Raw genomic sequence first — 17,566 nt, forward strand, 5'->3', positions numbered from 1 at the left:
GTAAAAGAAAATGGAACCGAATTAGTTTTGAGGAGCCAGCAGATGGCAGCAGAAAACAAATTATTCTTTTTTTGTCTTTCAGATCGGGGAACAGACAGGATGTCTTGTGGATGTGACAGAAACTCCCGAAAGGTATGTTTCCTCCTAGTAGTAAGCTCTAGAGTGCAGCATGTGCCATGTGCCAGTGAAGGCAAGAATGCAATGGGGAAGACACACATTTGTCAGATGAAGGTATGGCTGAAGAATCGGTGCAGTGTTCACTGTTTCAGATTTGTGGATCATTAGAATCTCTTCTGACGAAGGTATGAACTGTTCAAAAGGGACTGGGTTACACTTGAACTTGAGGGGGACCGATATCAGTGGGAAGATTTGCTAGATCTGTTGGGGAGCGTTTAGAACTAGCCTAGCAGGGAGGTAGAAACCAGAATGAAAGCTTAGAGGATGGAGCAATTATTGTAAAGGTTGGTGCAGCCTGTAGAGAGACTGTGAGGAAGGATGGGCAATAGAAAGGACATAATTGCAGTCAGTTAGATGAGCTTAATGCAAGTATCAGAGACAAGGGTGATAAATGTAAAATGTGAGTCAGTACATGGAATCACAACATTGTGCCATTACTGTGACTAGGCTGTCACAAGGGCAGGAATGGCTGTTGTATGTTCCAGGTTTAGATGTCTCATAAAGGATAGGGAGGGTGGGGTAAAAGAGGTGGGAGAGTGGCATTGCTAATCAGGGTTAGTACCACAGCTACAGAAAGGGAAGATGTTCTGGAGGGATCACCTACTGAGTTAGTGTTGGCGGAAGTATTAGCAGGAAAGTAGCAATCACAGAGTCATAGAATACTACCGCATAGAAACAGACCCTTCAGTCCATTTAGGTCATGTTAAATGATTATCTGCCTTGTCCCATCGACCTGCATCTGTACAATAGTCCCCCAGACACCACCAATCCATGTACTTACGTATTTTCTCTTAAATGTTGAAATTGAAATTGTATCCATTACTTACACTGGCAGCTCATTCCACTTTCTTATCACATTCTGAGTGAATCACTCTTTTGGGGGTATTTGATAGAACCCTCTCACCCCCAACAGAGACACTGAGGTGTAGGCCTGGAGGCAGATTTTGAAGAGGTACAAAAATCACAGGGTTGTTGTCAAGGGTGAGTTCAACTTGCCTTAATATTTATTGGCACCTTCTTGGTGCAAAAGGCTTAGATGGAGCAGAATTTATTTGGAGTATCCAGGAAAGATGTGTGACACAGCACATAGACAGGCTGATGAGAGGAGATACCGTACTGGATCTGGTACTAGGCAATGAAGCTGGTCAGGTGAGTGAGCATTTCGGAGACATTGATCACAACTTTGTGATCATTAGCATAGCCTTAGACAGCAAAAAGAAGAAATGAGATGGGAAAGTATTCATTTGGGGGAGGGGTATGATATTATTAGGTAGGAACTTGGGGATTGTAAATTGGGAATGGGGTTCTGTATAAGTTTGTCCCGTTGAGGTAGGGAAAGGATGGTAGGGTGAAGGATCCATACTTGACAGGAGATATGGAACATCTAGTCAGAGGATGAATTTAGCCTACTTAAGGTTTAGACATAGCTCTTGGGAGTTACAAGGTAGCCATGAAGGAAGTTAAGAGTAGACTTCTGGAACATGAAGAGGGCTAGACAAGTAGGATTAAAGAAGGGAAGGTCTTTGATGAATACTTCTCTTCAGTATTCACCAGTGAAAGAAACCTTAACGAATGTGAGGGTAGTGTAGAACAAGACAATAAGACCATAAAACGTAAGTCACTCAGACCAGATGAACTGCACTCTGGGGTTTTGAAAGAGGTAGTATTAGAGATAGTGATGGCATTAGAAATGATCTTTCAAAAATTATTGGACTCTGGCCTGGTACAAGAGGACTGGAAAATTGCAAATGTCACTACACTTTTTAAGAAAGGAGGAAGGCAGCAGAAAGGAAATTATAGACCAGTTAGCCTGACCTCAGTGGTTGGGAAGATGTTGGAGTCAATTGTTAAGGATGTGGTGATGAAGTACTTGGTGACACTGTACAAGATAGTACAAAGTCAGCATGGTTTCCTTCAGGGAAAATCCTGCCCGATGAATCTGTTGGAATTCTTTGAGGAGATTACAAGTAGGATAGATAAAGGGGATGCAGTAGATTTTGTACATTTGGACTTTCAGAAGGCCTTTGACAAGGTGCCACACATGAGGCTGCTGACCAAGTTCAGAGCCCATGGTATTACAGGAAAGTTATTAACATGGTCAGAGCATTAGCTGATTGGTAGGAGGCAGTGAGTGGGAATAAAAGGACCCTTTTCTGGTTCACTGTCAGTGACTAGTGGTGTTCTACAGGGGTCAGTGTTGAGACCACTTCTATTTATGCTGTATATAAATGATTTAGATAATGAAATAGATGGCTTTGTTGCCATGTTTGCAGATGATATGAAGATTGGTGGAGGGGTAGGTAGTATTAAGGAAAGAGGTAGGATACAGAAGGATTTAGATGAGGAGAATGGGCGAGAAAGTGGCAAATGAAATACAATGTTGGAAAATGTATGGTCATGCACTTTGGTAGCAGTAAAGTACAAGAGCACGGATGTGATGCTGAGGCTTTATAAGGCACTGGTGAGGCCTCATCTGGGTATTGTGAACAGTTTTGGGCCCCTCATCTTAGAAAAGATGTGCTGGCATTGGAGAGGGCCCAGAGGAAGTTCACAAGGATGATTCCAGGAATGAAAGGGTTATCATATGAGGGAAGTGACTGCTCTGGGTCTGTACTCACTGGAATTCAGAAGGATGAGGTGGGATTTCATTGAAACCTTATGAATGTTGAAAGGCCTAGACAGAGCAGATGTGGAAAGGATGTTTCCCGTGGTGGGAAAGTCTAGGACAAGAGGACATATCCTCAGGGTTGAGGGGTGCCATTTCAAAACAGAGATGCAGAGAAATTTATTTTGCCAAAGGGTGGTGAATTTGTGGAATTTGTTGCTACATACAGCTGTGGAGGCCAGGTCATTGGGTATATTTAAGGCAGAGATAGATAGGCTCTTGACTGGACATGGTAGCAAAGGTTACAGGGAGAAAGCCGGAAACTGGGTTCAGGAGGAGATAGAAAAAAGATCAGCCATGATTGAATGACGGAACAGACTCAATGGGCCAGATGGCCTAATTCTGCTCCTATGCCTTATGGTCTTATGGATGTAGGAGCAGAATTAGGCCACTTGGCCCATCAAGTCTGTTCTGCCATTTCATCGTGGCTGAGTTATTATCCCTCTCAATCGCCTTCTCCCTGTAACCTTTGATGCCCTACCCAACCAAGAACCCTATCAACTTCTGCTTTAGAAATACCCAATGACTTGGCCTCCATAGCTGACTCTGGCAATGGGTTTCACAGATTCACTACATTCTGGCTAACGAAATTCCTCTCATCTCTGTTCTAAATGGACATCCCCCTATTCTGAGGCTGTGTCCTCTGGTCTTAGGCTCACCCACTATAGGAAACATCCTCTCCACTTCCAGTCTATCTAAGCCTTTCAATACTGAATAGGTTTCAATAAGATCCTCTTTCATTCTTCAAAATTCCAGTGAGTACGGGCCAAGAGCCATTGTACATTAACCCTTTCATTCCGAGAAACATTCTTGTTAACATTCTCTGGATGCTCTCTAATGCCAGCCCATTTTTCTTAGTGAGGGGCCCATAGCTGCTCACAATACTCCCATGTGCACTCAGTCCAATGTCTTATAAAGCCTTAGCATCTCATCTTACTTACTTACTACCCATTACACCTGCTGGTGTTCAGAGCAGCATTGGAGGTCCTCCATCTGTCTGTCCTTGGCCACTCAGATGTAGAAGGATTCATCACTGCTGTTTCCATAACAATTTTGTTTCACTAGTCAGGGTTGTGGCCTTGAGTTGAACCTCTGAATCTGAAGGACCAGTAGACCACTCTTAGTCTGGCCTCTACCCTTTGACCTGTTTGGATGGGTGACCCTACCAAGAGCCAAAGCATAGCTCCAGTTAGCATAGCTCTCCAAGTCATTGAGGGATGCAAGCCTCCAAACTGCAACAAGCTTGTGGTCCTCTTGGAGATCAGCATCACATCCTTGTTCTTATATTCTATACCTCTCAAAATGAATGTCAACATTGTACTTGCCTTCCTTACCATTGACTCAGCCAGCAAGTTAACCATTAGGGAGTTCTGCACAAGACTCCCAAGTCGCTTTGCAGCTTTGATTTTTTTTTTCGAATTTTCTCCTTGTTTAGAAGATATTCCATGCCTTTATTCCTGCTCCCATGACCATACACTTCCCTACACTATATTCCATCTACCCATTCTCTCAATCTATGCATGTCATTCTGCAGACTCCCTGATTCCTCAATACTACCTGCTCCTCCACCTTGGCCACAATGTCATAAAGTCCATCATCTAAATCATTGACATATAACATAAAAAGAAGCAGTCCCAATACCGACCTCTGTGGAATGCCACTTGTCACCAGCAGACAACCAGAATAGGGCCCCTTTATTCTGACTCTTTGCCTCCGGCCAATCAGCCAACCTTCTGTACATGCTAAACAAGAGAAAATCTGCAGATGCTGGAAATCCAAGCAACACACACAAAATGCTGGAGGAACTCAGCAGGCCAGGCAGCATCTATGGAAAAGAGTACAGTCAGCATTTCAGGCTGAGACCTTTCAGCAGGAGTTCTTTGAGGAGATTACAAGAGGACACAGCCTCAGGATATAAGAGCATCCATTTAAAACAGAGATGCAGAGAAACTTGTTTACCCAGAAGGTGATCAATTTGTGGAATTTGTTTCCACAGGTGGCTGTGGAGGATATGTCGTTGGGTGTACTTAAGGCAGAGATTGATAGGTTCTTGATTGAACATGGTATCAAAGGTTATGGGGAGAAGGCCAGGGAGTGAAGCTGAGGAAGGGATCACAGGATCAGCCATGATTGAATAGCAGAGCAGACTCAAGAGGCCAAAGGCTTAGTTTTGCTCCTACATCTTAAGATTTTATGTCTTGTTATGATCACTAACTCCCAAGGGTTCTAATCAAATCTGGTTCATTACACAACACCCAGTCTAGAACTGGCTTTTCCCTAGTGGGCTCAATTACAAGCTGTTGTAAAATAAAATCTCTTAGGCATTCTATAAATTCCCTTTCTTGAGATCCAGCATCAACTTGATTTTCCCAATCTACCTGCATTTTGAAATCCCCGATGAGTATCGTAACATTGTACTTACTACATGACTTTTCTATTCTATATCTTCTGATCCTCTGCCTTTCTGAAGAATTGATTTAATTTTTTTTACCAAAAGAACCTTCCCACCCCCTCTGCCTACCTATCTGTCCTTTCGATTTTGAAGGTGTATCCTTAGATGTTAAGGTCCCAACTATGATCTTCTTTCAGGCATGTCTCATTGATGCCCACAATGTCATACTTGCCAATCTCTAAATGCACTTCAAGATTATCTACCTTATTCCATATAGTGCATGCATTCAATGTACACCTGCAGTCCTGCATTCTTCACCCTATTTGATTTTACTGCCATATTATACTTCACCTCATCCACTCTGTAATTTTGTCTTATCATCTGCCTGTCTTTCACAGTCTCACTACATACTGCATCGATGTGTATACCAACTTCCCCATCCTCATCCCTATCATTCCAGTTCCCATCCCCCTGCCAGCTTAGTTTAAACCCGCCCAAACAGCTCTAATGAACATGCCTGCAAGGTTATTGGTCTCCCTTAGGTTCAGGTGTCATTAGTTCTTTATGTTCAGGTCATACCTTCCCTCGAAGAGATCCCAGTGATCCAGAAATCTGAAACACTGCCCCCCTACATCACTTCCTCAGCCACTCATTCATCTGTACCGTCATCCTATTTGGCACTAGGATTTATCTAGAGCTGACCACCTTGGAGGTCTTGCTCTTCAGCCTTTTCCTAAACATCCTACACTCACTGCCTCTTCCCTCATTCTACCTATGCCATTGGTGGCAACTCTGGATGCTCACCCTCCCTCTTGAGAATCTTCTGCAGCCACTCTGAGACATCTTGGACTCTAACACCTGGGAAGTAATACACCATCCTGGCTCCTCTTTCATGACCACAGGATCCCCTGAGCCCTATCACCATTGCTCTGCTTGACTTCTTTCTCTGCTCAGCCTGAGAGCCACGTACGGTGCCACTGTCCTGGGTGCTGCTGTGTTCTGATATATCATTCCCCCAGCAGTATCGAAAGGGGTATGCTGAGAGGAATAGCCACAGGGGAACCCTACACTAACTGCTTACTCCTTTTACTTCTGCTGGTCACCCACCTACTTTCTGAAGCCTGCACTTTGGTAATAGACTCATCTATCAATTTAGCATCCTCCCAGATGGACCTGTATCCATTCAACTCCAGCTCCAGTTCCTTGACCTTGTCAGCCAGGAGCTGAAGTCGCATGCACTTCCTACAGTTGTAGTCATCTGGTAGCCTGAAATCGCATATCTCACAGGGAAAGCACTCCATTGCCTGAATTACCACCTTACCTACACTGGTTATGCTTCAAATTCAGTTCTCGTCATGGTGAGCGCTGACAATTGACTGAACCCTGGTGAGGATGAATGACAGACTCTCACCTAGAGACAGAAACAAGAATTTATTCATAGGAATTCCAGCAGAACATCGGTGGCTCAAGTGAGCCATACTGTGAGATGAATCATTCTTGAAACACAGGGACCCCGTGAAAAGTGCTAATCAGGAGTCCACTTTAAATAACCACAGTGTGCAGAAATCCTGTGCCAATCAAAGCAAATTCAAAGAGATTAAACAAAAAGCTCAAGGGCTGAACAACTCCAAATAAGACACCAATTAACAAATACTGGTGCATAGGTCTGCAGGGGTCATCGAGTTCTAGCCTGTTCTCCCCAAAGCCTGTGCAACTCCACTTCTTTTTGTTGACCCATGCTAATTAACCTTAGTTACTATTAACCCAAGCAATCTCCCACTCTACAGACAAGTCCTAACAAGCACTGCTTGCTTTTTAAAACTGACATGTGAGTGCCACAAAGATCTATTTCCAACTCATTCAGCAAACTCCTGCTCCAGAGATAATTTCTGACAGGCCCCACTAGCTTTTTAAAACTGAAATACTGGAAAACCTGTTGATGTTAAGAAAGATAATGTGCTGGAACTTTTGAAAATCTTTTGGATAGATAAGTCCTTGAAGCTAGACAGGGTGCCAGAGGATTGGATGGTGACAGATGTTATTCCTTTCTTCAAGAAAGTTAATAGGAAAAACCCTGGGAATTACAGACTAGTGAATCTTACATCAATGATGAACAAACAGTTGGAGAGGATTCGGAGAGACAAAATTTATGGGCATTTGGAGAAGCATTGTCTAATTAGGAAGAGTCAGCAAGGCTTTGTGAAGGGCAGGTTATGCTTCATGATCCTGTTTAAATTCTTTGAGACTGATGAAGGTACACCAGCAGATATGACCATAGAGAAATTCAACAAGTCCTAATGAAGGGATTCAGCCCAAATCACCATCTCTTTATTCCTCTCCATAGATATTGCCTGACCTGTTAAATTCCTTCAGCATTTTGTGTGTGTTCCTTTGGATTTCCAGCATCTGCAGAATCTCTTGGCTTGGATATGGTTATATATGGATTTTAGTAAAGCATTTGACAAGGTTCCACACGGTAGGCTCATTGAGAAAATCAGGAGATAAGAGACTCATGGAAACTTGGCTTTGTGGATTCAAAATTGGCTTGTCCGCAGAAGGCAGAGGATGTTAGTAGATGGAGTGTCTTCTGCTGGGAGGTTGGTGACCAGTGGTATTCTACAGGGATCTGTTCTGGGATCCCTGATCTTCGTGATTTTTTATAAATGACTTGGATGAGGAATTGAAAGGGTGGGTTAGTAAGTTTGCAGATGACATGAAGGTTGATGCTGTTGTCAGTAGTGTAGAAAGTTGCCCAAAGTTAAAATGAGACCACCATTTAAGCTACTCCAGGTCAATCTAACCCAGGTCTAGTTGGTACTGGATCATAAGAGAAAGAATTTGTAGAATGCCTACTAGAAGTCTTTTTAGAGCACCTATGATTGAGCCAAGTAGCAAAAGACAATTCAGGATTGGGTGTTGTATAATAAGCCAGATTTAATTCAGAAGCTTAAGGCAAAAGAACCCTTAGGAGGCAGTGATAACAATAATGATAGAATTCATCTAGCAGTTTAAGAGAGAGTAGCTAAAATCAAAGCTTTAGTAATACTGTCGAGTGAAGGTAACTGTAGAGGCATGAGAGAAAAGCTGGCCAAAATTGAATGGAAGTGGAACAGCAATGGCTTGAGTTTCTGGGAGTAATTTAGAAGGCATAGGATCAGTTCATCTCAATGATGAAGAAGCATTCTAAAGGGAGGATAAAGTAACCATGGCTGAGAAGGGACATCAAAGGCAGTATAAAATCAAAAGAGAAGGCATACAGTGGAGCAAATATTAGTGCCAGCTAGAGTATTGGGATGCTTTTAAAAACCAACAAAAGGCAACTAAAAATGCATTATGGAGACTCAAGATGAAATATGAGGGTAGCTGGCCAACAATATAAAAGAGGATACCAAAAGTTATTTTTCAGATGCAGTGTATAAAAAGTAAAAGAGAGGCAAGAATGGACATCAGATTGCTGAAAATGATGTGGTAGATATAGATATGGGGAACAAATAAATAGTGAATGAACTAAATTAAGTATTTTGTGTCAGTCTTCACTGTAGAAGACAACAACAGCACACGAGAAATTCGAGAGTATCAGCATAAAAGTGAGTGTAGTTGCTATTACTAAGGAAAGATGCTTGGAAAGCTGAAAGGTCTGAAGGTAGATAAGTCACCTGGACCAGATGGTCTACATCCCAGGTTCCTGAAAGAGGTAGCTGAAGAGATTGTCAAGGCATTAGTAGTGATCTTTCAAAAGCGCAGTTGAACAGAGTGATCTGGGAGCATACATCCATAATTCCTTGAAAGTGACTTCACAGGTAGGCAGGGTTGTAAAGAGAGCTTTTGGCACATTGGCCTTCATCAAACAAATATTGTGTCCAGGGGTTGAGATGTTATATTGGTGAGGACTAATTTGGAGTTTTGCATGCAGTTCTGTTCAGGTACTTACAGGAGATAGAAAGAGTACAGATAAAGTTTATAAGGATGTTGCTGGGACTCGGGGTCCTGAGTTTTTGGGAAAGAAGGACTAGGTTAGGACTTTATTCCCTGATGTGTAGGAAAATGAGGGAAAATCTGATAGAGGTATACACGGGAGTGTATAGACAGGGAAAATGCAAGCAGCTTTCTTCCACTGAGGTTGGGCGAGACTAGAATTAAAGGACATAGGTTAAAGGTAAAAGGTGAAATATTTAAGGGAGTTAAATGCAGGGCTATAGTTCAGGTGCAGGTTGACGGATTGGATAGAATTATAGCTTGGCATGGGCTGATGGGCCTGTTTCTGTGCTGTAGTGCTCTGGGACCCAAACTATAAACCTCAAACTCCAGGCTCACCAATTCACTGGCCCTCATGCCTCTTACTCACAAGGACATTTGATCCCAGAACCTATCAACCTGGGACAGCCCAAGATCGACAGATGTCCTTTGTCACACAACCACATCGCTGGCCTTCGAATGCAGAGTGGAGTCTTGGACTCAGTATGTCCTTTGACGCCCATCCACATCACTGGGCTTCAAACACAGAATCCAGAGTGGAGGACTAGTCTCCGGCCTAACATCTAACTTTTCCACATCCTGTCCCTAAATCCCAGACTCCCCTCTCTATCCCCAAAGCCACCCCTTGAGCTTAAGGAACAACTAAATCTAAACCATGACCTCAACACAGACTTCAGCACAGCACCATCTTGACTGGTTATCTGTACGTCCAAGAGTCTGACTCATGTGTGATTATCAGCATAATTTGCTTTGATGAAAAATATCAGTGATATTAGCTTTAAATCTGACTTGACATTAGTAGTGCAGATATATAAAATGTGCCTTGAAACTCATTAGATTTGTTTCTATAAATGGAGATAAGCAAACAGATCACACGTATGATTGGCACAATTCATTAGATTTCACAACACTGTTGCTTTTCTCTTTTGCTGGGAGTTTCCATCAGCCTTACCCATCTTTCTCTTTCAAATTTGTCTTCTCATAAAGACACCAGCTCTAGAGGCACAGTCTGCTGACAGCTTTCACAGCAGCAAGGCCACCCGCTGAGTGGTAATGGTAAGATCATCCTGAGAGACTGCAGCTGGCTCATCCTCCTTGGGGCCACTGGCACGTCTTCCCCTTCCACAGTAGCTCGCCACTTGGGGTGGGGGCTCCTGCAATTCTGCCATTCAGTTGGTGCTCAGTTTGGAGAACTTCTCTGACCCCTCAGAGAAGATTGGCATGCAGACCTCTTAGGATGGCTGTCACATTTTCACTGGAGCACCTAGCAGGTTGGAGACTCCTGATAGGCCGCAGTTAGAAAGTGCAAGTTCTCTGGAATTTTAAAGCTGGACCAACTTTCTCCTTGGTATTCTTCTGCTAGGCCTAATACACAAGTTCTGTGCATGTTTTCACTCACTTTGTGTGCAGGTTAATGAACATTGTCTTTGGACTGCACAGCCTTTATTCATTTTGATCACTGTCAGTACTAATGATAAGCATCAATAAGCGAGAGCCTAATCATTGGTCGCGGGCATTCAAATGCATTCCTGTTGTTCAAACATCAAGATTAGAACTGACCAAAATCTTGGCTGGACCATCTACCTAAAGATTGTGGTTATAAGAACATATCACAGGTCAGGTATCTTCGCATCCTAACGCACTTCTACCATCGATATGTTTCAAGGCCAAGAATAATAAAAAACTCAACACTGACCTGAACAAAGGAGTTCTAGCACCACACTCACAGCCAAAAATCTTCACTCCCTTCACCACTGGTATACGGTGGTTGGCATTACGTATATTTATAAAACTCACTGCCACTTTTTAGCAAGGATTCTTTGGTCAAACACATCAATACCAATTAAAGTTAAAAAAGTTCAAAGTAAATTTATTATCAAAGTACATAGATGTCACCACATACAACCCAAAGATTCATTTTCTTGCAGGGATACCAACTAATCTGTAATAGAATAATAGCCGTAATAGAATCAATGGAAGGAACCACCAACTGGGCATTGAACCAATCTGCAAAAGACAGCAAATGGTTCAGACACAAAAATAAATATATGTATATATGCGATATATATTGAGAACATGAGATGAAGAGTCCTTGAATGTGAGTTCATAGGTTACGGGAACATTTCAGCGATGGGGCAAGTGAAGTTGAGTAAAGTTATCTCTATTGATTCAAGGACCCGATGGATGAGGGGTAATAACTGTTCTTGAACCTGGCAGTGTGAGTCCTGAGGCTCCTGTACGTTCTTCTTGATGGCAGCAGTGAGAAGAGAGAATGTCCAGTGTGGTGGGGGTCCCTGATGATGGATGCTGCTTTCCTGAAACAACGATCCATGTAGATGTGTTCAATGGCTGGGAGGGCTTTGCACATGATAGACTGGGCTGCATCCACTACTTATTGTAGGCTTTTCCATTCAAGGGCATTGGTGTTTCTATACTAGGCAGCCAGTTAATATACTCTCCACTCTGTATTTATAGAAATTTGCCAAAGTTTTAGGTGCCATGCCAAATCTTCACAAACTCCTAAGGCACTGCTATGCTGTCTTTGTAACTGCAGTTACATGCTGGGCCCAGGACAGGCCCTCCAACATGATAACACTGATGAATTTAAACTTGCTGACCCTCTCCACCTCTGATACTCCAATATGGTCTGGCTCATGGACCCCAGGTTCCCTCCTCCTGAAGTCAATAATCAACTCCTTGGTCTTGCTGTCATTGAGTAAGAGGTTGTTGTTGTAGCACCATTCAGCCAGATTTCCAATCTTCTTTCTATATCCTGATTCCTCACCACCTTTGATTCAGCCTATGACAGTGGTGTCATCAGCAAACTTGCATATGGCATTAGAGCTGCCAAAGAAGGACAAAGGCATAATGAAAGCAGTAACCATCATCAGGGACCCCACCACCCAGGTCACCCAGGAAATATCAGCCCTCCGTATTTCCCTGGCAAGCTAAGCTTTATTCTGAAGTCTGCATTCAATAAAATGAATAACCAAACCTTTTTCCAGTAAGCTACAAGCCCTTCTGGTGCAACTGCCATCCCTGATTCCAGCCACAAAGTATCTCCTCTTTAAAAGGTACAGTCTGCCTATAATCAGAGGAAGCTAGCTTAGCAGGAGATAGGCTCTTAGTTCTTTGATAATGCACTAGGCAATCGCCAGTTAACGTTTTGTGAATGCTGAAATTGACTCAAAGAGTGGGCTTACACAGTTTCAAGTATTAATTACACATCATGACATCAGGTCATATTTTCCAGCACTGTCCACTTTAACCAACTCCGATGCTTTGTTTAAAATGGAAACTGCTTGCAGAACACTCCTCCACAGGACTTTGCTTTGAAGTACTGGTCTTATCAGGTAGTTCTACTATCATGAAAAGTTATTTCTCCATCATTACTGACAGCTTTGCTCATTAACAAATTATAAAACTTTATGAAATATTATCTATAATAAAGATATAATGGTGATTGATTTACATCTAAAGCATCATTTCAGTCCTGTTTCACCTCAGTAATCTAATCTAATTTGACCACCCAAGAACAATTTTCACTCTCAGTCAATGTCAATTGACCACTAAGAATGTTTCTTTTTCTGCAGTTACTGCCTGTGTGTTTCTAGCACTTTCTGTTCTTCATATTAGTCCAGTAGTTCATAGTCTCTGAAATACAGGTTGTTCTCTAATTGTCATCAGCTTGACATCTCGAGGAGTTACAAACTAATAGCTAATGCTATTTGATAAATTTAATCTTCTGATAAGAGGAATAAAAGGATGAAAATGACAAAAAGCTGGAAAAAATCTGTAGTTGTAAGAAGAACATGATTGGTACAAATTTATATCCAGGAAAGGAGATAGATTGCAATACTTTATGTCATGAAATCTTCATTAGCAGACTCAACAAAATAAAAACAGGAAATGCTGGAGACACTCAGCCAATAAGTCTGCATCAACGGAAAGAGAAGTAAATTGTCGACAGCTTATCAGAACATATACGTAGTCACTTAATGTACTGTACAAAAGGTCAAAATAATATTTAGTTACTTGCACATTGCAGATAAATTGTCCAGGGAAATTAAATAAATTACAGTAACCACATGATCAAGTTTCAGAATGTCTGTATTAATCATTCTTTGCCTGAAGAAAATCATCCTGACCTCATCCCATATTTATTTAAAAAGCTTTTCAGTGTGTTGGATAGAAATTCACTCGGTTGTATGCACTTTATGTGGACCAAAGTAACACATGCGTCAATTGATTAAAATGAAAGTACATGACTGCCTCATTGCTCTACATCAGTTAATAGGTAACGCATATCCACTCTGATATTCTTACCTTATTGCCTAGATTTGCCTTAGAGAATTGTTTTGGTTGCTCCATACAATTTCTAAAATAAAAACATTAATGGCTCACATTAGAAAAGCTATTTTCTAAACTCAGAAGAGACAAAGGTTGTAATGATAAGGAAGACAAAGAAAACATATATGCAGTTTGCTCTGATTTAGTGTATGTGGTGATTTGGATCTAACTTGTGAGACTTAAGCTGCACAATCAATTTGATTCCAAATCTCTGAGCACCATGAGAAACATAAAATAAAGTTGTTTAAAAGGGTGACACTACTGTAGAATTCTTGTGGAATTGACTCTCCCAATTTACTGTAATTCCCAATCCTTTTGCATTTATTCAGTTGCAAATAATTTTTTTCATACCATCACTTTCACAGGGAAATTCTTCTGTCACCTCAACAATTTGCATCACAATCATATGGGAATACTGGAATGTTGAGAGGCCAACAATGAAATCTTACTGACATGTATTTTTTCCCAGATTGTACCAGTGTAACACTGTAGGAACTGGCATGCAGAGCCTGTGAATAGCTAGGTAAACTCACAGATAATGTTGGAGAAACTAATGTTGGCATAAGTGCATTTATCAATGCAATCATTCCTCACATATTGCAAATTATAACCGGAACCAAGGCAAGAGTGAGAACACTATACCTGAACTAATTAGGAAGTAAAGATTATGCAGTGAAAGATCCCAAAGAAAATAAACCGACTGGGTAATAAATCACAAAACCTCAAAATTTTGTATAAGAGCAATTGAAAGTACTTTATAGTGGTAAAGGTAAATGTAATGTGATAGATATGGGGGTAACTTTAATCTACATATAGACCAGGTAAAACAATGCAGATTAGCAGCAATATTACGGTGGAAGAATCCATGGAGTGTATAAAATGAATGTCTAGCAAGCAAGATGGAAACAGGTTATTTTAGATATGGTTCTTATTCCTAAGGTAGTTTGACACATAGTATTATAGAGTACTACAGCAGGGATACAGGCCTTTCAACCCAACAAGTCCATGCCAACTACAGTGCCAAGACAGCAAGTACCAATTTCCTGCGTTTGACAAAATTCATCTAAGCTCCACTACCTGCATATAGCTATTCAAGTGCTTTTTATGAAGATATTATTGTACCTGCCTCAAAAACTTCCTGTGGTAATTTGTCTACTTACTTGCCACCATCTACATGAAAAAATCTCCCTTTGGGACATTTTTGAATTCCTCCTCCCCAACCTAAGTCCATGCCCCATAGTTTCGGACTCCCCTACCTCGGGGAAAAGACTGCTATCATCCACCTTATCTATCAGGACCTTGTGGAAGGCTTTGTTAAACTCTAATTAGACAACATCTCACTGTCCTACCTTTATTAATAATTTTGGTCACCTCTTCAAAGAACTCCAAAAGGTTCATCAAGCATGACTTACCACCTATCTAGCTGTTCATATATCCCTTTGCATTTCTTCTAATAACGTGTCCACTACTGATTTTAGTAGTTCCCTGGCTTGCTCTTGCTACCCTTCTTAAACAATAGAACAACATTAGCCACCTTCCACAAGAAACTTCAACAGTGGCCAATGATGAAGTAAATATCTCTGCAAGAACTATTTCATCTGTAGCCTCTCACAAACTCAGAGAAAATATACTAAGTTGGGTCCTGGGGTTTTATGCGTCTTAATGCACTGTAAGGTTGCATGTACCTCCGTCCTACTGTTATGAATGTACCTCACCATCTGCTTTGTTAACCTCTTGAACAACCACGATTCTCTTCTCAGTAAGCATCAATGGGAAATAGTCATTAAAAATCTCACCCATCTCCTCTGCCTTGAGACAAAGGTAGTCCTGCTGATCTCTAAGGGGACCTACTCTCCCCCTAGACAGCCTTTTATTCTTAATATATCAGTAGAACCTCTTGGGATTTTCCTTAACATTAGATGCCAAATCCATCTCATACTGTACCTTCCATTGTCCTGTTGCTTTATCTTTTAAGTGTATTCAGAAACATTTTATAATCAAGGGATTATAGAACTCCCAGAACTCCTAAACTCAATGAATGCTTCCTTTTTTGTTTTTCTTGATCTGAGCCTCAAATCTCTTGTCAGCTGAAGTTCCCTAAACTTGCCAGGTTTACCCTTAAGCCTAACAGGAATACGTGTTACTGGATTCTTAAAAGCCTCATAATTGCTATTCATTCCTCTCCCCTTTCCAATCAGACAGGCTTTCTCAATTGAATTCCTAATTAGGTCTTGCTTAATTTCCCCAATATTAGCTCTGTCCAGTTTAAGCCCCAACCTATGGACCTACCCTCTCCTTTTCCAACACTATCTTAGAACTTATAGAATTATGTCATTTTACTCTGCCTCATTACCCAAGAAAAGGTACAGTATTACACCCTCCAGATTACAGCCTTCTATATATTGACTCAGGCTTTTTTCCTGGACATATTTCACAATCTCTTCCCCATCCAGGCCTTTAAGACTCTAGGTAGTTGTGCGAACAATGCGGAACTTAACATCTTCCACTAATACTACTCTATTAGTTTTGAAACTGAGCAATTTGTACCCTTCCTCCTCAAGTTCCCTCTGTCTATAAAGACCCAACAGAGTGTCCCTCTCCTACTTGTTTCTAAATTTGAACCATATGGCCTCATATGGGGAGCGATCCCCCAAGAATATCTTCTTTAAGTATTGTTGTTGCATCAAAGTGATAACATCCTCTCCTCACTTACCGGTACTTCTGTTATGCCTGCAGCAAGATATATCCTCGAATACCGAGCTACCAGTCCTGTCCTTCTTTCAGCCATGTTTCTGCTATGGCTATAGCATCACAGACCTCAGAGCCAATTCATGTCCTGAGTTCATCCGCCTTACTTGTTAAACATCATGCATTTAAATCAATGCAGTTTAACTGAGTATTTGTTGACCTGCCTTTACCCCACCCCTGGCTATCCTGTTTATGAAACATACTGGCTATTGCTTTACCCCATGACTTGATCCTGCTCAGAGAAAAGTGGAAAAATTAAATAGAAGGACTTAGCTTGTGTTTAGAAGGAAGTGAATTCACTGAAGTTTAAAAATTCCTACAAGATTTGACAAGGTAGATGTAGGGATGATGTTTCTCTGGCTGGAGTGTCTAGAAATAGGAATCTCAATCTCAGAATTAAGGGTTGAGGTAAAAAGAAATTTCATCCCCCACAACTCAGCGAATCATTAGAATTCTCAACCCAAGAGGGCTGCAGAAGCTCAGTCGCTGAGTATACTCAGATAGAGGCTGACAGAATCTTAGGTCACACTCAGAATCAGAATCGATATCACCGGCATATGTTGTGTAATTTGTTGTTTTGTGGCAGCAGGTGCATTGCAATACATAATAATTTATAACAACTCTGAATTACAGTAAGAAATATATATATATAAATTAAATTAGCAGTGCAAAAAGAGAGCAAAAGGAAAACAGTGAGGTAGTGTTCCTAGGTTCAGAGTCTATTCAAAAATCCAATGTCAAAGGGGAAGAAGCTGTTCCTGAAACTTTGACTGTGTGTCTTCAAGTTCCTGTACCTCCTCCTTGATGGTAACAATGAGAGGAGGACATCCTGGGTGATGAGGGTCCTTGGTGAGGATGTCACGTTCTTGATTTGTTACCTTTGGAATGTGCCCTCAATTAATGTAGAAAAATTCATTGACCCCATTGGCAATTCATGGCCTGTAATCTGGAAACAAACATTTGTGCATCATATGAGGGGTGATTGATATGTTCGTGGCCTAAGAGTCAATTTTAGAAAACCTAGCGCATTTGTTTTTCAACATAGACCCCACCTACATTTACACACTTAATCCAGCAGTCATGGAGCAATCAAATCTTGGACCTCCAGAAAGTGTCCACAGATAGGTTATTGATAAGTTTGTGGCCTAAAGTAGGAGATGAGTTATACAGCTGTCATTACATGCACATGCAGTTCAACTCTTTGAGTGATTATGCAGAAAGTTTGAAGTTAATAACCCGTCTCTTTCTACCTTAGGCCA

The 17,566-nt window shown here is 41.4% G+C and overlaps 1 long non-coding RNA gene across 1 annotated transcript in view; it reads left to right on the forward strand.

The window, feature by feature from the left end:
* The first annotated feature begins 205 nt into the window (after positions 1-205).
* The window catches only part of LOC140735184 (uncharacterized), a 43,959-nt gene continuing 26,598 nt past the window's right edge, over positions 206-17,566 (forward strand). The window contains exon 1 of the long non-coding RNA XR_012100715.1: positions 206-302. This is a non-coding gene — a long non-coding RNA (uncharacterized lncRNA). The remainder of the gene's footprint in view (positions 303-17,566) is intronic.

This window comes from Hemitrygon akajei, chromosome 11 (genome assembly GCF_048418815.1).
Source record: "Hemitrygon akajei chromosome 11, sHemAka1.3, whole genome shotgun sequence".
NCBI classification, from domain to species: domain Eukaryota; kingdom Metazoa; phylum Chordata; class Chondrichthyes; order Myliobatiformes; family Dasyatidae; genus Hemitrygon; species Hemitrygon akajei.